The following is a 19,870-nucleotide window of genomic DNA, read 5'->3' on the forward strand; positions in this document are numbered from 1 at the left end:
GAAACTGGATATAGTTCAGGGGACCTCCCCGTATATATATTTTTCGCAACTTCTTGAGAATCTAGAATTTGTTCCAAATAAAGAGTTTTAAAAATAGGTCATTTATTCACAAAAATGTTGAACGGTCAGTACGGCCTGGCACGAGCCGGTCGGAACAGAGCCCAGCCACGAGCAACCAGCGTGGCCAGCCCCATAATGGTGGCCCGTCAGCTGCACACAAACCCCAGGGTGAAACCAAAAAAACGAGGTGTTGAATGTGGCGGGGAAGGCTGCATCTCTTTAAGATTGTGTTTATGTGGGGGGCACCTGGGTGGCTCAGTCGGTTAAGCATCCAACTTCGGCTCAGGTCACGATCTCACAATACGTGGGTTCGAGCCCCGCGTCGAGCTCTGTGTGACAGCTCAGCGCCTGGAGCCTGCTTCGGATTCTGTGTCTGCCTCTCTCTCTACCCCACCCCTGCTTGCCCTCTGTCCCTCTCTATCTCTCAAAAATGAATAAATGTTAAAAAAAAAGAAAAAGAAAAACCACAAGTTAGTAGAATATTTACTGCTATTAATATATTATTGACGATATTTATCCCTGGATAGTAGCATTGCAGGTGATTTTAATTTTTTTTCTTTCATGTATTTTCCCTTTTCCCCCACGATAGATCTAGATAAATAAGTTATGGTTTCAGTCTTCTTTGGTTGCAAGTCACAGAAAGCAACTCAAATTAATCTAATCAAAAACAAGTCCTAGGAAGGATGTTGGGGGCTGAGGCAAAACAAAGAGTGAGACTCGCCCACCCAACATTCTCTCTCTCGCTCGCTCTCGCTCACTCTCTCCCTTTCTAAAAGAAGCCTGATCTTTGTCACAGTGGGAACATGTCCATTTAAACCCCACTGCCCAGCTTCCCTTAAAACTCGGTGTGGCCGTGTGACATTATTACAGCAGACAAGATATAAATGGAAGTCCAATGGGTTGGAATCCTGGGAAAGGGTTTTTTTGGCTTGTTTGTTTGTTTTTAAGTGGCTGACTGCGCTGGCAATGCCCTTTTGACCCTCCTCCTTCCTCATTCCTCCTGTATGGAATATCAACATGATGGCTGGTGCCGCAGCAGCAATGATGACGTTACGTGACCTTAAGGATCGAAGCGCCATGCTGAGGATGGTTAGAGCAGAGAGACAAGAATAGTCTGTGACATTAGTGACTCTCTGAAGCCACAGACCGGACCAGCTGCCTGATATTTAAGTCACTCTTTTTCCACTGCCTGCAAACTCATCCCTGAGCCATCCAGGGCTCACAGGACCAACAAGAAACTGGAGAACCTGGCTTAAAAACGGGCAAGAATGGAGGCAGCTGGAGAGTTAAGAAGCACGAACCACACCCACAAAGTTATGGGTGACCTCCTCACCCGCGTGTGGTAATCCTCCTTCTCGAGAGAGCAGCAGCTGGGTTAGTAAACAGTCACCTGTGTCTGAAAGCAAACCACATCCTTTCCTGGAAGCCAAGCGTTAGGTTGGGAAAAGAAGAAAAACAGGGAAGTCTATCCATTTGCCTTCTAGAAGTCCCTCTTTGGAGATCCTGCTGGTTTATTCTTATCTATTTCCGGGGAGAAACTTACCTTCTCAGTGTCTCAAATAAAACATAAGTCATGAATATCTGTGCCCACATTTCTCCATCACAAAAGACTTCCCCACCACGGCTGTAAAGCATGGGGGCTGCCTGCATCCACCCCTCACGCCAGGTAAGCCCTGCCAGCGCAGAGGTCCAGGAAGTGATGAGACCTGCCTCCAGCAGAGAGCTGGGAGTCCCAGGAAGAAGATTATTGGCAAAACCCTTTGGAGCCCTGAAATTTCCATCTCATTGTAATTGTCAAAAATGTAAGTGTCACCTAAGCCCACAAGGGGCGAGGCCCTAATTGTGGCACATCCCACAAGTTGGGGCGCGGAAAAGAATTCCATTCATTTTGTAGCCCCTTTGTTCTTTTGCCCAGGACTCAGCTCCAGAGGAAGAAGCATCCAGTTGGGTCTAGCTTGGGCCATGTGATGCCTCGTGTGCTGGGTGGAGGGCAGATTCCCTCCTGATTATAAACCCCACTCACTGCCATTGAACTGTATCCAATGGGAAAGGGACAGGAGATTCCTCAAGCAAAATCAGAGGAAATGGGTAACTGGGAAATACATGTATTTTAACTTTAAATAGAGAAAATCTAAATTCAGTGTTTAAAAGACAAAAATCCAGGGAAGCCTGGGTGGTTCAGTCAGTTAAGTGTCCAACTTTGGCTCAGGTCATGATCTCACAGTTCATGAGTTCAAGCCCTGCATGGGGCTCTGTGCTGACGGCTCATAGCCTGCAGACTGCTTCGGATTCTGTGTCTCCCTCTCTCTCTGCCCACCCCCCTGTTCTATCTCTCTCAAAAATAAATAAACATTAAAAAAAATTTTGAAAGACAAAAATCCATGTAACACTTTAACTGAAAACTCTTAGAAAACACAAGTGCCAGGGAACTAAGGTGATACTCAGATTGCATATGTGTGCTTTTCAAGTTCCAGTTTCTATGTCCAGATGAATTCTGTGCTGAAATCCACCCGATCAATACTGTGATTCTCTCGGGTCACACGACGGTGAGTGGAGTGGTCCCTGGTACTGATGAGCTCCTGAGTCCAGAGAGGGAGCAAGAGATTTATGTGACAAACCATGAAATGATGGGTAAGACCTGTTAAAGGCACCCAGCGAAAGCACCATGGGAGAACAGGGAGATGGGGTTGTTAATTGTGGTCCTGAAGATCAGAGGAGACTTCCTGGAGGAGGTGACACTTGAGTAGATGGGAGATGAAGACACAGCTTTGAATGTCATGCTGGATTTTTCGGTGGAAAACGGTGCGTCTCTGACGTGTTTTGAGCAGAGGGATAATATGGTCTTATCCCAGCAGCACTGGCGAGATTAGGTCGCCCCGGCCGGAGAGGTCGGGAGACCAGTAAGAGTGTGGCTGCGATGATTCAGATGAGCAGTGATGAGGGGCTGTTTTAGAGTCCGGGGAAGCTGCGGTAATGATGAGAAGCCGCATTCCGGGGAGCAAGACTGGGCAAGCCTTGATGAATAATTGGGTGTTGGGGGTGAAGTGGAAAGTAACGTAAGACTTCTGTCTTGGGCGATCCGGTGAATTGCGATGCTGTGAACCAATCTGGGAACTCGGGAGCAGTGTGAAGGGGAAGACGAGAAGGCCGATTGGGGTCAGGTAGGGTTTGAGATGCGTTAGAGACACCCTGGCAGAAACATTCAGTAGGTGAGTGGATGCCAGAGTCGGAACCGTTGGTACTCGTGACCTTCGAGCCCTAAGCGCGGACTGCCTTTGGTTCGGTCACCTTCAAGATCCCCAGTGGGCACGTGCTCCTTTTACACTCGCAAAAAGGAATACGCCGTGTTTTGAGAAGAGCTGGGAAATCGGAAGGATCACGGACACGACAGAGCCTACGAGCGAGACTGTCGGACCGGCGTCAGCTCAGCTCGGGGCAGATCGGCACAGTTACCGAGGACACACGTCCTCTTTGCCAGGCTCTGGGGGCGCGGCGGGCCAGCGGGACGGTGACCGTGACAGATGTAGCCCCCACCCTCACAGAGCCCCGAGCAGTGGGAAGGTGCCAGCGGAGGAGAGATGAACATCTGTGCCTCTTTGCCAAAAAAGGCAGATTCCAGAAGCTTCAGAACTCCACGTCTGGCTGGGCAACAGTCCTGAAATCTCGTCAACCCCGGGAGAACAAGGCAGGAGCAGAGGGTCCTCTGGGGACCGCCTGGATCCAGAGACCACTCATACGAGAGGAAGCTCTCCCTTCCTGAGAGGGGAGACTCCAGAGACGATGCGTCTGGGGTGCAGCCAGACATTTGGCGGAGGTCCTCAGGCGGCTCCCGTGAGCGGGTTCTACAAATACGGGCTGAGGGCACTCGAGTGAGACCGATTCAGAAGAGGCGAAAAACTAAATGCAAAGCTTTGATTAATGGGCTGCTGTTCAAGCAAGAGAAAGGTCTCGAGACCTCAAGGTTCTCCTCATGGCTCTGTCCTGTGTACCTTTAAAAACAAAACAAAACAAAAAAAAACAAAAAAAAAAAAACAAGGGAAATAGATATCAGCTCAGGACGAGGAAGAACGTAAACGATCCGAAAAAAGGTCCAGTAGACCCTTTGTGGCAGGGAGTCCCATCCGCAGGTACGTAGGCGCAGCCCCCGGTGACCGCCTTCCGTGACCGTGAAGACCAGAGCGCAGTCTTGGAGGAAGGGCGCAGTGATGTCCCTCCCAAACCGAACATCCTTCCCGTCCACGAGCAGCCTCTGGACCCCGGAGTGGCACCCCCCGACCCCCGCCGTCTTGGGAAGCTCACCATGTCCACACGCGAGCTCACTGAAGGCGGCTGGGTCTTGGGGGGGGCCCGGGATCTTTGCAGCCAGTCAAACCCGGTTCCCTTCCGCAGCCACAACTGTCCAGCTGTGTGCATTTGTCACAAGGCACCCCACCCCTGCCTGTTTCGAGGGCTCCGTGTTTCGAGGGCTCAGTGAGGACCCACTGTGTACCTCAGGTGCCTCCATTCACCACCTGCTCGTTCCACGTATTCCGTGAGAGGCTGGAAGTCCGGCAGAAGGCCCACACACATACAGACCATTAAAATGAGGAAAGAAGCTGAAGAAGGCATAATCACAAAGTGAGGGAGAGAGCTGGAGAAAAGGGTGAGAACACACTTCTCTGAGCCTAAAAATATCATCTGTGCAGAGCCTTCTGGGCATGGCACACAGTAGGTATCTAATAAATGATGGCCTCTTTCCCTGCACCAGCTATGCTCCAACTGCCGTCACAACGTACCACAGACTGGGCGGCTTAAACCACAGAAATATACTTTCTCCCCGTTCTGGAGGCTGGAAGTCCGAGGTCAAGTCCCGCACAGGCCGTTTCTGGTGAGACCTCTCTTCCTGGTTTGCGGACAGCCACCTCCTCGCCGTGACCTTACGTGACAGCACGGCGAGCTCTCTAATAAGGACGCTAATCCTGTGGGAGCAGGGCCCCACCCTCGGGACCTCAGTTAACTTGAATTACTTCCTCAGAGGCCCTGCCTCCAAATGCAGCCACACCCGAGGGCCCAGGTTCAGCGGATGAATTTCAGAGGGACACAAAGATTTCATCCAGATCCAATTCCCGTATCGATTTCCAGGACATGTGGGCAACCTGCCCCCTTCACCAGGGCCCCTCCCTGGTCTTTCCAGCTGGTGAACTCGGTGGTGTCGTGTGGTTTCTCCAAGAGCCAAAGGCAGCCAGGTCCTTATGCGTCAGACTGTGCCCCCCCACCCCCACCGGCCCCCAAAATCACAACAATTTAACTCGTAGGACCTCGACTGCCCGCTCCAGACCTGGACACACTTTTTGAAGTGGGAACCATTCAAGACGCCCGTGACCTGTCAGTGATGCTGGTGACCATAACATCTCCCATTTACTGACTGACGTAGTATCTTAACATCTGACGTTGATCAACTGTTTGCTAAGTATTTTATGGGTACTCCCTCATTCAGTACTCACCCAAACCTGTGAGGTGGATCCTGAGACTCCTCCCCTCTCAGGGAGCCCAGGCACCCACCAGAGAAGGGTCTCCCCCACCAGGTCACATGGGGAGGCCATGCCGGGATTTGACCCCAGGCCATCAGGCCCTGATGCCCCCCGGGGAAGAAGCCTCCTCGCCAGCCCCTGTGTCCTGCTGAGGAGTGGGTCGGGGAAACAGGGAAGCACCCGCCTTCCTAAAACCTCAGACTGTCGGGAAGTGTTAAGGAAGAAAATTCAAATCTTGTAGCTAGTAATTCAAAACATTATTTTTATGCTAAACGTGCCTCTGTCACAGAGTCAAATCCGAAATGTATGAGCATTTTGCAAGATAAAGCGGATGCTTCGGGGGAGTTTCAGCAGGACGGGCCCTGGAGGGCTTTCTCCTCCTCCTCCGGGTACCGGGTACCGGGCTGGACGAGCCCGGGATAAACGGCTCCGGCTTACAGCATCAGGCTTGGGCCCCGCCCCCCGGCCCGTCCCTCAGAACTCACCCACACTGGCCTCACCCGCACCCCCCGCCTCTCACCCGCCTGGACCGCCCCCGTCCTCCCCCTGCACCCACTTTCTCCCCTCCACCCCCACCACACAACCCCAACACCCTCTATCCCCCGTCTGCCATTTCATAAACCACGCTGGCCTCCTGTTTCGTTTTTTTCTCCTTACGTGCGGTTTGCAACCTTTTCAGTAAAACCAGCAGTCCTCTGCAGACAAGAGCCGGGCCGTCGCTGCTCCGCGTGACCGAGGGCCACATCTCGCACACGGCCCCCCGCTCTGGGAACACGCACTCATTATTTTGAGGACAGGTATTTCCGCACCGTTTGGGGCCATTCCTGCCGAAAAGCACGTGCCCTTTCTGAGTAACAGGATGGCCGGTAGATGCCAGCTTTGACCGCCTGGGACCAGTTTGTACCAGTGATCTTTGGAAACTATACGGATGTGCTGACACGCATGCGGTTTCTGCCTCAAAGTTGCTACGTGTGCTTCCTGCCAGGCTCCTTGTCTGTCCCTTCGATCTCACCTCCCAGATGAGGTCACCACCCTCCTTATACCCGCCCCGAGCACCAGGCAGCTGTCCGCGGCAGCGCTGGCTCGTGGCTTTGGCCAGGCTCCAGCACTGTGGGCTCGCTTTGCCTTCTAGGTCCCCGGCACGTAGCAGGCTGCATGTCACACAGTAGGCAGTCAATGAAATGCTGGTGGAATAGCGAACGCTCTCCTGTCGCGGCAGATATACACGAACCCCGCCCACCCCCACCAGGCTCGGGGCGGGGCGCCTGCCTCACACCCCCCCCCCCCCAACCCCCGCCGTGGCCTTGGCCGGGAAAACCAGAGCTCAGGGCTGGGACCCCGGGGGAGAACCGGGGCCAGTTCTGGCGATCACAGTGGGAGGGATGATGGCAGCGTCTGGGAGGAGCTGCTGCGGGTTTGCGGCTGCGGCCTTGTTCAACTGCCGTCCTGCACTGCCATCTCTAGGATGACAAGAGGCGCGGCCAACGTGGCCCGCAAACACGAAATCCTCCTCCTAACCGGGGGCTGTCCATTCCAAGAAAGGTCGGGGCACTTGAGAAACAGTCACTTATCACTATTCTCCCTTGGTTGGGGGGAGGTGGGGGGCAGGGAGTTGTTCAGAGCTTTCCAGGGACAGAAGCCAGAAGCCCAGACACTCACGGCCCGTCCCCTCCGCTATGAGCTGGTGAGACCACAGGGCCAAGACAGGGAGGACCCTCGACCGGGGCTCATCCCAGGGTTACATGCCTAGCAGGCACCTGGGACCTCGTCAGATGCAGCATCCGAGGCAGCGGGCGGGGGTGGTGCCCGAGAGCCTGCATTTCTAGCAAGGCCCAGCGGCCGCTGCTCTTAGGCCCCAGTCGATCCTTGATGTTCGAGACGTGGTCCAGCGACCAGCAGCATCCGCATCAGCAGCACCTGGGAGATTTCTGCGACTCAAAATGTGGTCCTCATTTGACACCATCCGCAATACCCCAGAGCTCGGCCCCACCCCAGACTTCCTGGATCAGAACCCACATTTGAACCCATCCCCCAGGTGATTCACAGACAGACACGGTCAAGTCTGAGATGCTCTGTTCTAGAATGCCGGTCTTAAGGCCATCTGCATGTTGAAATAAACCACCTGTGGGGCTGTAAAAAAATACTGATGTGAGCATTCCTAGAGACCCCAGTTTAATTTCTTTTTAAACTCCCCCTGTTATTCCAACGTAAAACCAAGCTTGAGGGCTTTTGCTTTATATTACAATATTTTCTCAGGGTGCCTGCGTGGCTCAGTCGGTTGAGCGTCCAACTTCGGCTCAGGTCGTGATCTCGCAGGCGGGAGTTCAAGCTCCGCATTGGGCTCTGCGCTGACAGCTGGGAGCCTGGAGCCTGTTTCAGATTCTGTGTCTCCCTCTCGCTCTCTCCGCCCCTCCCCCACTGATGCGCGCTCATGCCCTCTCTCTCTCTAAAATAAACATTAAAAAAAATTTTTACAGAATATTTTCTCAATATTTTCTTTAAAAAAAGATCAAGTTCTGGGTGCTAGATATGCTATTACTGGAGAGTTGTAGATTCTAGGCCCTTCTTTGTGTTGCGTGTTAACCATCATTTGTCTAGGTTCCTGTTATCTTTCGATCTTGCTCATAAAGTTTGCTGAAATACGTGTTGAATTGCGTTTGTTGGGGTGTCATTAAAAACACACAGAAAAAATGTTTTCTTAAATTTTACTAACATACTTCTTAGTATCTACCGGCATTTCTTTCTCCAGGGAAAACACAAATGTCCAGCCAGCACGTGAAAAGATGCTCAACATCATTAATCGCTAGGGAAGTGCAAATCAAAATGCAGTGAGACACCACCTTGCATGGATGGATGTAATGTTTACAACGGAAATTAACAAGGGCAGGTGACGATGTGCAGAAATTGGAACCCTCACACGTTGCCGGTGGGGACGCAGAAAGGTGCGGCTGCCGTGCGAAACAGGCTGGCGTTGCCTCAAAAAGTAAAACGGAAATCACCACGTGACCCAGCGACTGGCAGTCCCAGCTGTATACTCGAAAGAATTGAAAACAGGGCCTCAGATACCTGTAGGTACATGTTCACAGTGGCATCATTCACAAGAGCCGAAAGGAATATGTTCATCAACAAGTGCTTGTCTATAGATGCGTGGAGAAACAAAACGTGGTCTGTCCGCACAATGGAATATTATTCGGCTGCAAAAGAGAACGAAAGGCTGACACCTGCTACAATGTGGGCGAGCCTTGAAAACACGATACCCGGTGACAGGAGCCAGACAAACAGAAAAGAATACCGTGTGTTTCCATTTACGTGAAGTATCTAGACGAGGCAGGTTCAAGGAGACAGACGTGGGTTCGTCCGTGCCTTCGAGAAACCATGAAGTTTCCAGAACCACACCGTGGCTTCCTTGGATGTGTTCTAGGCCTGTTGCAAAGTGAGTGAAGGTCCTTCTTAACCTCAGTTTTGTCCAGAAAACCTCTTGCGTCCTCCAGCTCTTAAAGGGAGCAAATCATTCATACAGACGTTGCACATTTTTGCTTTATTTCTGGGTGTCTCCATTTATTTTGCACTGCAAAAGGGATCTTTTCTTCCACTGTATTTTCTGAGGAGCTGCTATTTGTACATAGAAATACTATTGATTTTTTTTCATATCCACTCGTCTTACAGTTTTCCAGTTGTCTTGTGTTTCTAGATACAGCTCATGCCGTGCACACTTTAGGCGACTTACTGATTCCAGTCCTTCCCCAACCATGTGCAGTGAAGGGCCAGACTGTGGTCTTCTTCTCAATGTGTTTTACAAAATAGATGATGAGTCCATGGGATCCACTCTCGGACGTCATTAACATGTCAAATTCCTAGGGGCACCTGGGTGGCTCAGTCGGTAAGGGCATCTGACTCTTGATTCTGGCTCAGGTGATGATCTCACGACTTGTGGGATCAAGCCCCGTGTCGGGTTCCGTGCTGACAGCTTGGAGCCTGCTTGGGATTCAGGATTGTCTCTCTCTCTCCCTCTCTCTCTCCACCCTTCCCCTGATCGAGTGTGCTTGCTCGCTCTCTCTCTTTTGCTCAAAATAAATACTTTTTCTAGAAAGAGTCAAATTCCTAAAGAACTTTGTGTTTAATTTTTTCTTGTAATGTTTATTTATTTTTGAGAGAGAGACAGGATCCGAAGCAGGCTCCAGGCTCTGAGCTGTCAGCACAGAGCCCGACACAGGGCTTGAACTCACAGACTGCGAGATCACGACCTGAACCGAAGTGGGACGCTCAACTGACTGAGTCACCAGGGCGCCCCCTAAAGAACTTTCTAAATGTTTATTTCCAATGTCTGCACTTTCTTGTCACAGACCAGGAAACAGTGGGCAGATCAGGAGTGGTCTACAACCTCACCTCGAATATCACTGGTTTAGACCTCTTTTCTAACATTTTTAGATGTGGCAATTCCACACCTCTAGGACCTTCTCTGTGCCCAGTTACCAAATTCTGTTTATTACTGCAAAGTCACCAGCAGTGATTATGAGAAACACAGGAACGTGGCTCAATAAGTTACATAGCACCTGGTGTGTGTGTATGTGTGTGTGTGTGTGTGTGTGTGTATGCACGCTCATGTGTGTGCATGCCTGTAAAATAGATTTTTTTTGTCTAAAATCAGAAAAAAAGAGATGTCCATACCCCCACCAATACCTGATGGTAACTGCCTGAGACCCCCAAGCGAAAACCGGAATAGCTAAGCCCTAAGTGAACTCTTGACCTAGCACACTGCGGGCCAAACACAATAATTGCTTTTCCCAAGCGAGTGTGAGGGGCCTGTGTGCCTCCATTTCTTTTTTGTTTTTAAGTTTATTTATTTTGAGAGAGAGAGAGAGACTGTGCACACAGAGGAGGGGCAGAGACGGGGGGGGGGCGGGGAGAGAGCAGATCCCAAGCAGGTTTCACACCACGAGTGCAGAGCCTGACGCGGGGCTCGAACTCACGAACCCCAAGATCAGGACCTGAGCCACCGGGTCTGCCTTCATTTCTTAAACCTCTCTCTCCTTCACATACTCCTCCCACCTGGTCTTTTTTCTGCTCCCCAAACACACGAAAATGGTTCTGACCTCTAGGGTTTTTGCACCAGCTGCCCTCTCTCTCCGAGAAACCCCTCTCTCCCCCTCTCCCAATCTTGCAGGGTCTCAGCTCAGGCCACCAGCTCTCAGTGAGTCGCTCAGGCCTACCCCATCTAGCTTAGATCCCCGGTCCACAGTTGCCTCATGCCTTTTTTTAAACGGTACTTACACCATCTGACATTTTTCTGCGTTTATACCCTCTGCCAGATTATAAAGCCCACGAGAGGAGACTCCTACCTGTTTTGATCACCTGTGCATCGCCCGGTCTTGTATAATGCCTGGCAGAAAATAAGCAGGTGTATGAAATGGACGAGTCCACGAGAAGGGAACAGCCGTGCGAAGACGAGAGGGACAAGCATTTCTGTCAGCAAGAACAGCAAGGAGCAGCAAAAGTGGTGTGTTCTAGGCAAGAAAGGCGACTGGTTGGGGCCGGAGGGGCTCGAGATGAGGTGGGCAGGGATGAGAGAGGTCGGGGCCTTTTAGAACACAGAAAGGATCTTGCCTGGCACAACTTGATGTGATACTGACTGGGGAGGATGTGGTAAAGCACACACACCGCACACCCTTTGCCATTTTAACCATTGTCAAGTGCAGGATTCAGGGGCATTAAGCACATTCACATCGCTGTGCAGCCGCTGACACCATCCGTCTCCAGAACTTTTTTTCATCTTCGCAAACTCAGACTGCGTCCCCATCAAAGAATTCCCATCCCCTGGGCACCTCTATTCTCTCTGTCCTTATGAATTTGCCCTCCTGTGAGTGCAGGAGTGGTCCTTCCGTGTCTGGCTTCTGTCACTCAGCCTCAGGTTCGTGGCCCTCGTGGCCTGGGGCAGAGCTGTCTTCCTTGTTCATCGACACAGCTAACACAGTATCTTTCTGGCTTTTTGAGGCTCAGCAGTATCCCACTGTGTGTAAACACCTTATGAGCACCCATTCATCAGCACGGGGGGGGGGGGGGGGGGGCGGGGGGGAGGCTGGGGGCTGCTGGGTTTAAAGGCTCTCTTGGGTGGGGACCGGCCCCAGGGCCACGTGGGCCAGGGAGGACAGCCGGGGGGGGGGGGGGGGGGGGGGGGGGGGGGTGCGCAGATCAGGAGCTCATCTGCCCGACCTGCCGCCTGTACCCTACTTCCCACACGGGGCCCGGCCTCAGGACACCGGGCAGCAACCGCGGAACGCATCCCAGGAAGGAGCGGGCGGGGCCCAGCCGGGCCGCAACCGCGGAACCCAGCTTGTCCCGGCCGCCGCCCTCCCGCTCCCGACGGGTCCCCGCCCGGCGCAGCGGCGCCCTCCGCCCGCCAAGGCGCTTGCGCAGGAAGAGCCCCGCGGAAGACGCGGGGCGCATGCGCAGGAGGCTCCGCTCCCCGGGAGTCGATCCGCGATCCGGGGTTTGGGCGCCGCCGAGAGCTCTGTTTATAAACACACCGCGCGGCCACCCGCGAGGGGCAACCCGAAAGGTAGTGGGGTCGGAGGTCAGAGGTCAGCAGGGGCGCCAGGGGCAGACCGATCCCTTAGCCTTTGCCGGCTGCTGGCGGCGCGGCGCGGCGTGGCCGGCCCGGCCGTCTGACCGCGGTCCGGGGCTGCCGGGTGCGCCACGTGGTGCGCACGTGGTCCGGTCCCGGCGCGGACCCTCCCTTCCCCCCACGGCGCCGGCGGCCCGCAGCGCCCCCTGGTGGCGGCCCCGCGCGCCGCACCGCTCGTCGCGCCTGCGCACCAAGCGTCACGACGCGCCTTCCGGTCTGCGCTCGACCGGGCGTGGGTCGGTTGCGTCCTTGCGACAACCGCGCGTCCTCCCGCCCGCCCGGGGTCTCGGCGAGGGGAAGCTGGGGGCGGCCCGCCCAAGGTCACACGCGCGGCGTCGGGGCGGCCCCAAGACCCCGCGCCGGGCGGGGGCGGGGCCTGCGGCGTCCACGTGGCCCCGGTGGCGGAGCGCTCGGCCCCCGCCTCTGCCTGCCCAGCCCGAGTTTGCGCTCGTGCGCGGCGGCCCCGCGGGCGCTCTCCGGGTGCCCCGTGCGCGCTTCATGCGAGGGGGCCGCGCAAACGAGAGGCGACGCGCCTGGCCTCTCCTGTCACCTGGCTGGGCGCGCGCGGAGCCCCCAGGCTGTGCTGTTGTTAGAGCGGTCGCTTCCCCGCCCGCCTTTGATTTTATGCCCTGTTGCTTCAAAAAAGATTTGAGGAGGCTTGCAGAGGTTAGAAAGCCGACTTCCCCTGACTTTTTTTTTTTTTTTGCCATTTTATCGCAAAGGCCCACCATTGCATTGCCGCTGCTGGTTGCTCTGTCAAAATGAGTTTGCCCACTTGAGCAGCATCTATTCGATGCCTACTGTTTGCTGGACGTTGCTGCAGCCTTTAAGGTGCCTGGGTCACGTGTAGGGAAGAGGCAGCTCTAAAGCTGGTTAAGTTATCAGGGAAAGGCAGGAAGTACTTACCCTGAAGATCAGGCTGATGCTACTGTAACAAGTGGTTGGGGCGGGGTGCCATGTGCATAAACATGAGTTTATTTCAAATTTAGCTGAAACCAAGCATGGGCAGCGCCCCCTCCACAAAGAATGATAAAACAAACAGTATTCTTTCTTGTAAATCTCTGAGAGCCCACTGATGCTCAGAGAATGCTTTTGTTTATTTTTGCTGAATTCTTTTATTATTATTTTAGAGAGCGTGAGCGGAGGAGAAGGTCAGAGAGACAATCTCTCCACACCCATGGAGCTGGACGTGGGGCTCTATTCCGTCACCCTGGAATCATGACCCAAGCTGAAGTCAAGATCCCATGCTCAACTGACTGAGCCAGGCAGGTGCCCCTCTCTTCCCTGAGTAATTCTTTTTTTTAAAAAAAATTATTTTTTGGGGCGCCTGGGTGGCACAGTCGGTTAAGCGACCGACTTCAGCCATGTCACGATCTCGTGTTCCGTGAGTTCGAGCCCCGCGTCAGGCTCTGGGCTGATGGCTCAGAGCCTGGAGCCTGTTTCCGATTCTGTGTCTCCCTCTCTCTCTGCCCCTTCCCCGTTCATGCTCTGTCTCTCTCTGTCCCAAAAATAAATAAACGTTGGAAAAAAAAATTATTTTTGAGAGAGAGAAAACAGGTGAGTGGGGGAGGAGCAGAGAGAGAGGGAGACACAGAATCTGAAGCGGGTCCAGGCTCAGAGCTGTCAGCACAGAGCCGGAGGTAGGGCTGGAACTCACGAACTCAGAGAACATGACCTGAGCCCAAGTCAGATGCCCCACCAGCCAAGCTACCCAGGTGCCCCCCCCCCACCCCCCGCAGTAATTCTCAAACCCAAAGCCAGTCTCTAGTTGAAATTCACCCATGATCTGTCAAACTGAGTTGCTTCCCAATAAACTTGTCATTAAATGTAATTAATATGTGATACGAACTTTGAAGCCAAAAAGAATTTCATCAATGACATGAGCAACTTCTTGGCCAAATTGGATCATGGTTTTCCCATAGGGCACAAATACAGTTTTTCCTCCATGTTTTCTGCCGGTTATAATGTAAAGGATACAGAGTTGACACATTTTGGTCAAAATTTTGGCAACATTTTAAATTAAGCTACATTGTTAATTTTCTCCATTACTTTCTTAAGTCTAGAGGAGAGGTTGGGAGAGTTTTTCCCGAGGGGTCAAATGGGAAATATTTTAGGCTTTGCCAGACACATGTAGTGTCTGTCACATATTTTTTCTTTTGTTTTGTTTTTTTACCACCCTTTCAAAATATGAAAGCTGTTCTTAGCTCCAGCAAAGGCCAGATTCAACCTTCCAGCTCTGAACTGTAGCATGTTCAGATTTCCACAATATAAATGTTTCTCTGATGGCTGATTTCAAGCGGCCAATGTGGGGTGCCTGAACCAACATGGAGTGTCAGAATGAGGCTTGGGAACCCTCTTTCCAGCATATGGATCCAATAAATGGAAGTAACCCAAGGCACGTAGGTCACGGTAGGATAATTGAGAAGTAGCGTGTTGTGAGACCTTGTTATCAAGAGTACTGATTTCACTGTAAACTTCTCTAATTTAATTTTTGATAATGTCTGTTTAACCGCAAGCCCACAGAATTCCTGAAAATTTAACATTTGATTCTCATGCCCCAGCTCCGGCTCGCACGGGTGTCACCTCCAAGTGGAGATGGGGTTGTGTCAGCTAGGCTTCTGGGTTGGTCCTGGATGTTCAGTTTCTTCCCCCGGGTTCCACTTAGGCACCCCCCAAGGTGACCCCCGGCAAGTCAGTGCCCTGGATCATCCCCTCCCCCTGAGTCTGAGCCCGACCCACCATGGGCTTCTGACCAGCAGAGTTTGCTGAGCGGGGTAGGCCCTCGTTCCCTTGACTGTGTCCCTTCACATGTGAAGGATGATGGATGTCACACCCATCACGCCCACGATCCCATGATGTCTGGAGACACCGTCTCCTGCCGGCCTTGCAGGAGCCACAGCCACGCGAACAGCCCTTGGAGAAGGCCCCGTGGCAGGGGACCGTGGCAGGGGACGGTGGGCCGCCTCCAGGACCTGAGGGTGGCCTCCAGCCAATCGCCACAAAGAAGCTGGGGCCCTCGGTCGTGTGCTCACGAGGACACGCGTGTGCCAGCAGCCTGAATGAGCTGGAAAGAGTGGAGCCTCCAGACGAGAGCAAAGCCCAGCCCCCACCTGGATTACAACGTGGGAGACCCTGAGCCGGCAGCTCTGCCCACCCCTGACTCCTGCCCTGGGGAACCTGAGGTAACCAACCTGTGCTTTGTCAGTTACTAAACGTGTGCTCGTTTGTTACACTGCAACAGAAAGTGAATATGTCATCATTTGCTACATTTATGCACCTTTCTATGTATGTGTGAAATGTTACATTTCCCCATTTTAAAAAGTTGGGGAGAAATGTAAACATTGCGCAATAAAAATAGCAGGCAAGAACTGTACCCAGTGTTGGCCCCGAACGCTCTCAGATGGTGTCGCTGTGAGCAAACTCGAGGTGGGTTTCGGTTTGGGATGGGTTCACCGCCCCCCCTGCCCCCGCGCCCCGCAATGACTCTGTCCTGAGTCCACGAGCTGTGTGGTGGGTGTGAGGTCGGGAGCTAGACTCCTATGCTTCATTATCTTTTTAAAAAATTGTTTAATGTTTTCATTTATTTTTTGAGAGAGAGAGAGGCAGAATGTGAGCAGGGGAGGGGCAGAGAGAGAGAGAGAGACCCAGAATGTGAAGCAGGCTCCAGGCTCCGAGCTGTCAGCACAGAGCCCAATGCGGCGCTCGAACCCACAAACTGCGAGATCATGACCTGAGCCAAAGTCGGACACTCAGCTGACTGAGCCACCCAGGCGCCCCTCCTGTGCCTCGTTTTCACCTCTGTGCCAGAGCTTCCTGCCTACCTGTGTGTCCCAACAGGCCTCCCTGTCCTCTCCTTTCAAGTGGAGGTGACCACAGTACCTGCCTCATGGCACAGCTGCACAGGACTCGGTGAGGCAGCCGTTTTCAGTGGACCGTGTTAAGTGGCCATCATCCCTTGCTGCCCTCACCCGTTACGGAGCCATCAGGAGGCGGGGAGGGGGACTGACTCCAGCTGGGCACGGATGGGTCTACACCATGCATAGTGAGTGATTCAGGAACCCAAGTCAGTCACTGTCTACCATCCCCCAAGCCTTCCGGGAGAGGTCAGGTGTCTGTTTGATAGGAGTTTCCACAAAAGGGTTCTTACCTCCTAAGCTACAGCCTCGAGAAGGGAAGGCCTTTCCCTCTCCAGACGCCACGGGAGAGCGTGAGCTGTGGTGGCGTGGGGCTTGCCACAGGAGGAGCACAGATGGCATTGTCTGAGGTGGCTGGAACCATGGGGTCGAGCCACCCCGAAATTCCCCCTACATCCAGATCCTGGTCATGTGGACGGACACACTGGGCATCGTTCAGACCATTTTGAGTTGAGCTTTCTGGTAGTTGACGGCTGAGCTCACATCCTGATTAGGTTGTCATGTAAAAGCTGTTGCACTGACGGGGGGGGGGGGGGAGGGGGGGGTTGTGGACACGAGGGACAACGGACAGTGGATGCTGGGTTCTGTGTCTGCAGCTCCCCTGGAGTCGGGCAAGGTGGGCGGGGCCCGTTGGCTTCCATTTTGTCATAGCTAATCCCCGTGAGGCATTCTGCGTGCTGGCTACCATCTGCCAGCACCTTGACCTTGGACTCCCAGCCTGCAGAACCGTGAGAAATCAGTGTCTGTTGTCTGTCAGTGGTCCGGGCTGTGGTGTGCTCGTTACGGCAGCTGAGCTGACGAACACACTCCCCACATCTGCCCGCACGCTCTCTGGCCTCTGAGGCCTCGTCGGGAGGCGCTTTTGTGCTAAAGAGAAACCGCCGTCGGGCACGCTAGCATCGGCGGCCTGCGCAGGGTGGGGGCCCCACATGCTCAGAGCTGGCAGAGGCTTCTCGAATGCTGAGCGCCTGACCCTGGGATCCGCACTGGATGCTGCCGTCCTGCCGGCCCCTCGGCAGTTGTTAGAACGGAGGCGGGGATTCTGGGCTCTGACAACCCCGTTGCCCCTCACTCCGATGTGACCAGAACTACCCGCTCATGCCCCCGTTCACGCTCACGGGCAAACGCACACAAGGAAGCATCGAGCCAGCGTGGGACCCGCACCGGCCACGGTTTCCGGGCCTGGGCCTCCCGGCTGTTGCTCCGCTTCCTGCTTTAATTCCGCTGGGCCTCGTCCCCGTCCTCCCACTTCTCCTGCGGTCAGAGGAGGCTGGTCCCCAGTCCCAGGCCCGCACGCTTCCCCCAGCCACAGACGCCCGAAGGCCCGGCCACCTTGGCGCCTCCGCCGAGGAGCCCTCCCACACCCCTGCCCCGCGAGCCTGCGTGCCACCATCACCATCACTGCCCTTGTGCCTTTGCCCTTCTCTTCCCTGCGGGACCTCACAAAAGAAAGCAAGGTCTCTGGGCCCCAGCCCAGCCTGAGCGCTTCGTGAGGCCCGGGTCCCCCCTTTGCCTGCCAGACTTGACCCCCTTCCCCAGAGGAGAAAGCTCCTACTAATCACCCCGCCCAGGACGCAGGCAGATGAATCTTCCCAGACCGGCGTGGGGGCTCGAGGTTGGCCTGGCAGGGACAAAACCGAGCAGGCCTGAGGACCGGACTCCCGGCCGACAGCCGTTCTCGGCTTTATCGGCCGCTTTTTCTGCCAAACAAAGGCCCTGCCCGCCCTGGGAGCCCACGCTGCTGCTCTATTGAAATCTCGAGGTGGTTCCCTATTAATCACTCCCTCTGGTGCCTCAGAGGCCAAAAAGACTCAAACAAAACCTCTTTTCTAAGCAGGAAAAGCTTTCCAGAGGCCTGAGCAGAAAGATTCCCCAACTCCTCTCCAGTATGACACTAACAAGATGCTGGGGGCTCTGGGACTCACACAAACAAGAATAGCTGGGCGGGGGGGGGGGGGGGGGGTGCGGATTTGGAATGTGACCAGTCCGTCTGTGTGCTCCATAGACAAGGCAGGGGTGGTGAGTAAGGGGTCTCGCCCGCATATGGCCCCTTCCTTGTTTTATTTACTTTTTTATTATTTAAAAAAAATTTTTAACATGTATTTATTTTTGAAAGACAGAGACAGACCACAAGTCGGGGAGAGGCAGAGAGAGAGAGGGAGACACAGAATCCGAAGCAGGCTCCAGGCTCTGAGCTGTCAGCACAGAGCCCGACGCGGGGCTTGAACCCATGAACCGTGAGATCATGACCTGAGTGGAAGTCGGATGCTTAACCGACTGAGCCACCCAGGCGCCCCTTCCTTGTTTATTTTATTTTTTTTTTAATTTTTTTTTTCAACGTTTTATTTATTTTTGGGACAGAGAGAGACAGAGCATGAACGGGGGAGGGGCAGAGAGAGAGGGAGACACAGAATCGGAAACAGGCTCCAGGCTCTGAGCCATCAGCCCAGAGCCTGACGCGGGGCTCGAACTCACGGACCGCGAGATCGTGACCTGGCTGAAGTCGGACGCTTAACCGACTGCGCCACCCAGGCGCCCCCCTTCCTTGTTTATTTTAAAAAGCAAAAAAGACCCAATTAAATGATTTTTTTTGAAAGCAGACACATACGAAAAAGATGAGAAAGAGAAAAAAATCCCATTTCACTCCAGCCTCTGACACAACCTTGACTCTTCACTCCTGTGTCTCTCTTTTTTTCTGATGTTGCCACTCTGCATTAACCAATAACTTATCTCGCATTTAAGCATCATTCTGTAAATGTGAGTTTGGCTTGTCTTTTTGAACGGAAACACCAAGCCATCATTCCCCAAGACAAGTCCTCATTTCCTGGGGACCAGGCCTGATATCGGCGGGCCTGCCTTTTGGACTGTCCTGTTGCAGAGAGAAACAGCCTCTTTGTCCCGATATTGTGGCCCCTATCAGGATGGGGAGCGGCCTCTATGCCTCTGAACGGAAGCACATTCCTTTCCATAAGATTTAATTTAAAAGAAAGGGAAAAAAAGCTGGCTCGAAGAACATTTGAGGGCCATCCGTTCCCATGAGGGCAGAAGTGTATCAAAACAATCATATCCTCTTAGCTTGGGAAGTCAGATGGATAAAGATGCAATTCATTGTAAAGACCTCAACATGGGGAGTATACTTCAAAACACAAAATCTGGCATGTTGTGGATACAGCAGTAGTCCCGTGAATCTAAAACAGGTATGGCATGGGGCACCTGGGTGGCTCAGTCGGTTAAGCGTCCAACTTCGGCTCAGGTCATGATCTCACGGTTTGTGAGTTCGAGCCCCGCATCGGGCTCTGTGCTGACAGCTTGGAGCCTGCAGCCTGCTTCAGATTCTGTGTCTCCTCTCTCTCTCTGCCCCTCCCCTGCTTGCTTTCTCTCTCTCTCTCTCTCTCAAAAAATAAACATTAAAAAAAAATTTTTTTAACAGGTATGGCACAGACAGCGGGAAGGATGGGGGACACATAGCATCATCACACTGGGAGATCAATATGACGTCTCAACCCAAGAGGGCAGATGCTCTCCTTGCCGAAATAATAAACCTGAGAAACAGATGATGTGGCTTGAACTGTGACCAACCAGGCCTGCTCACTCCTTGAAGGTTAACAGAATAAAATGACTGGAAATTAGTCTGGCCTAACACACACTGTCAAATAGCAGGGAAATCCTACGAGGACAGTGAAAAAAAATACTTCTGCAGCCTTGCCGTTGTGAGTTTTGTTGTTTTTTTTTTTTTATTAAAAAATTGACACTCTTAATAGGAG

At 53.2% G+C, this 19,870-nt stretch overlaps 2 long non-coding RNA genes across 3 annotated transcripts; one reads left to right on the top strand and one right to left on the bottom strand.

Moving 5' to 3' along the window:
• Nucleotides 1–3,409: 3,409 nt before the first annotated feature.
• On the bottom strand, nt 3,410–12,351 carry LOC123588876. Of its 2 annotated transcripts, XR_006708051.1 has the most exons (3): nt 10,842–12,351; nt 6,242–7,700; nt 3,410–4,049 (listed from the first exon to the last, which is right to left on the bottom strand). It is a non-coding gene; the product is annotated as an uncharacterized LOC123588876 (long non-coding RNA). The 2 variants fall into 2 exon arrangements; XR_006708050.1 differs by lacking the exon at nt 3,410–4,049 and having other exon boundaries at nt 5,809–7,700.
• Nucleotides 12,352–13,825: 1,474 nt separating this feature from the next.
• On the top strand, nt 13,826–19,727 carry LOC123589358. Its single transcript, XR_006708274.1, has 2 exons — nt 13,826–15,374; nt 19,537–19,727. It is a non-coding gene; the product is annotated as an uncharacterized LOC123589358 (long non-coding RNA).
• Nucleotides 19,728–19,870: the final 143 nt, after the last annotated feature.

This window comes from Leopardus geoffroyi, chromosome E3, assembly GCF_018350155.1.
Source record: "Leopardus geoffroyi isolate Oge1 chromosome E3, O.geoffroyi_Oge1_pat1.0, whole genome shotgun sequence".
Taxonomy (NCBI): domain Eukaryota; kingdom Metazoa; phylum Chordata; class Mammalia; order Carnivora; family Felidae; genus Leopardus; species Leopardus geoffroyi.